Raw genomic sequence first — 3,389 nt, forward strand, 5'->3', positions numbered from 1 at the left:
TCTGCAGAGCTAATTCCAGGATGGCTAGGCCTACAAAGGGAAACCCTGTCTCAAAAGACCAAAACAAACAAACAAACAAAACATGTGGGCTGGAGAGATGGCTCAGTGGTTAAGAGCACTGACCTCTTCCAGAGGTCCTGAGTTCAATTTCCAGCAACCATAAGGTGGCTCACAACCATCTATAATGAGATCTGGTGCCCTCTTTTGGCATACAGACAGTGCACAGTATAAATATAAATCTGTGAGTTTGAGGCCAGTCTAGTCTACTGAGAAAGTTTCACGACAGGCTCCAAAACGACATAGAGAAACCCTGTTTAGAAAAACAACAAACAAACAAAACCAAACAACAACAACAAAAAAAAATGTGAGCACTCTCCGTGTCTCAAGACCAAGAAAAGCTTACTTTCCAAATTAGAGGTCACACCTCCTCCCTCTGGCATCCCAACCCATGTGGACCTCATTTCCCAGTTTCTCAGAAACCCTCAGGCCCAGCTTTCCCAGTTAGAAGCTTTAATCTTCCACCCTTTGGACTCAGCTGATGCTCTTTCCCAGGACCTTAGAATCCAAGTGGAGTACACGCCCCAGATCGGAGATCACATTTCCCTCCCTTTGGTACACTAGCCCCAAATGCATAGAGACCATGTGCAGCTCACTCACCAGGACCTCAGGACCTGAGCAGAATTTGCACCCAGGTCAAAGGTCCCATCTTCCTGCCCTCCAGCACGCTAACCTCCAATATTATAGGATCTACATGACCCCTGTCACCCAGCATCTCAGGGCCCACACATCCTCTGCCCCCAACCCTGACTCCTCAACCTCCAGAGTCTTATCCCCGCCCTCCAATTCCTCAGTTTTGTAGTCTCCTAATCCACATGGTGCATCTGCCTCTTTCCTCAGGTCCGAGGCCACCACTACACCACATTCCAAATCCCAGGTTTTAGGTACCCACTTACAGCACCTGCCGGCCTATGTCTCAGATCAGAGCCCACATCCCTGGCAACCCTGACAATACAACTCTCTGACAGATATCAGATACGCGATCAGAAACACAGCTGCCCCTAGCTGAGCTGGCACTACCTCAGCTACCCCAATCAAGAGGCAATATATGGAACCCCAAGACTGAACTTTAAGCATCCCATAGTACCCATGGTAATGGTCAACAATTAGAACAGCATAGATAAAGTTCCAGAGAATTTGAGTTCCAGCCTGAGTTAAAGACCTGGCTTCTGAAAGTGGGACCATGGCAAACAGTGAGTGCACGTTCACTGCCATCAAGCCTCATGGGGTCCAGCGGGGGCTGATGGGAGAGATCATCAAGCATTTTGAACAGAAGTGATTCTGTTGATGTATTTATTGCCTGTATTTATTGTATATAGCTTTTCTTATATTAGTTATAGCCTTTTTAAAATTTTTAGACAAAAAGGGGAACTATAATGATCTTTTATTTATGTTTTATAAATAAAGCTTGCCTGAAGACCACAAGGTAAAACTAAGCCACTAGAGGTCAGGCAATGATGGCACACACCTTTAATCCCAGGATTTGGGAGACAGAGGCAGATGGATCTCTGTGAATTCAAGGCCACCCTGGGCTACACAAGATCAATGCAGAAACAGATCTATGTGGTAGTGGCTCACACCTTTAATTCCAGTACTAGGGAGTCACACACCTTTAATCCCAGCTCTGGAGAGGAATATAAGATGGGATAAAACAGGAACTCTCTCTTTTTCAGTCTGAGGATTTCTTAGAGGTAAGAGCTCTCTAATGGCTTGGCTGCTTTGCTTTTCTGATCTTCAGGTTGACCCCCATATCTGTCTCTGGGTTGGTTTTTTTTTTTATTTTTATCTGTGCTACAGGATTCTACCTTGTTGGTCTGGAATTTATGCATGCTTCAGAGGACCTTCTCAAGGAGCACCACACTGACCTGAATGGTTGCTATGTCTGGAGGGACTGAATGTTGTGAAGACAGGTCGCCTGGTGCTCAGAGAGACCAACCCCACAGACTCTGAGCCTGGGACCATCTGGGGAGATTTTTGCATCCATGTTGGGAGGAAAATCATTCAGAGCAGGACTTTTGTAGAGAAAGCAGAGAAGGAGGTCAGCCTGTGGGTTCGGCCTGAGGAGCTGGGGGATTACAAAAGCTGTGCACAGAACTGAACCTATGAGTGAGAGGAGGACGCCTGCTTTCCCCTCTACTTTCCCCTGTTCTCACAGGCAAGGAACCAGCAACCCTAGATATTTCTGGAACTTCCTTTGACCTGGAGGGAACCTCTGGGAGCTATGACTCCCTGTGCAGTTTTACGTGCTGCTGGTAGATTAAAAAAAGGAAGGGAAGAAGGAAGGAAGCAAGAAAGACAATGGAAAGAATTGTAAATATGTTCAGAGAATTCAAAGAGGACATGAATAAACACCTAAATGAATTTAACTGATAGGAATAACGTCCTCAGTGAATTCCAGGAAAAGATGAAGAACTGAATGAAATCGGAAGACAACTGATGTAAAATAGAGCAAAACAGAAACACTGAAGGAAACCTAACCTTGAAATTAAAAACTCAGTGGTGGAGGGAGGGATAGGAAGATGGGTAAGAGAGTAAAAGCATTTGTGTGGAAACTCGTTTGGAACCCCAGAACTCATGCAAAGACAGGATGCAGGAGGGCATGTGTCTGCAATCCCAACATGCACTACTGGGAGATGGGAAGCAGAGCAGGGAGAGTCTATGCAAGCTCTCAGGCCTGCTAGCCTGGCCCACACAGCAGCAAAGAGACCTTGACTCAAACGAGGCAGAAAGCAGAGCACTGCCAGCTGGAGGCTACCGGCTGCCCTCCACATGCACACCATGTCATACACACGCCTACACCCACACTGATAAATAAGCACAGACAGACACTCACATGTACTACACCTTAGATGCATACAAACTCGATGGCTCAAATATAACACTCAATGGAAGGCCTCACCAACAGGATGGGTCATGTGAAGACAGTATCAGGGCTTGAAGATAAGGTAGAAGAATTAGATCATTCAGTCAAAGAAAATTAAAAAAAAAAAACTAACAACACAAGAATGGAACATTTAAGACATTTGGGACACCATGAAAGGACCAAACCTTCAAATTATGGACATAGAAGAAGAAGAAGAGTCCATGCCAAAGCCTGGAAAGTATCTTCACTAATACCATAGAAGAAAAATTTCTAAATCCAGGGGGGAAAGATGTCCATCTAGGTAGAAGAGGTGTGCAAAATACCAAATAGATGGGACTAGAAACCTCCCCATGTCAACCTGTAGTTAAAAATACAGGCTGGAGGCATGGCTCAGCAGGTAAGAATGTGTACTGCTAGTCTAGAGAAACTAAAACTGTTTCCCAGCACCCATGTTAGGGATCTGATGCCC

At 45.4% G+C, this 3,389-nt stretch overlaps 1 pseudogene; it reads left to right on the forward strand.

Moving 5' to 3' along the window:
• Window positions 1-1,240: 1,240 nt before the first annotated feature.
• On the forward strand, window positions 1,241-2,155 carry LOC121446459 (annotated as a pseudogene).
• Window positions 2,156-3,389: the final 1,234 nt, after the last annotated feature.

Source organism: Microtus oregoni, unplaced genomic scaffold (assembly GCF_018167655.1).
Source record: "Microtus oregoni isolate MIOR12 unplaced genomic scaffold, Mior012 000003F_ref0000135, whole genome shotgun sequence".
Taxonomy (NCBI): domain Eukaryota; kingdom Metazoa; phylum Chordata; class Mammalia; order Rodentia; family Cricetidae; genus Microtus; species Microtus oregoni.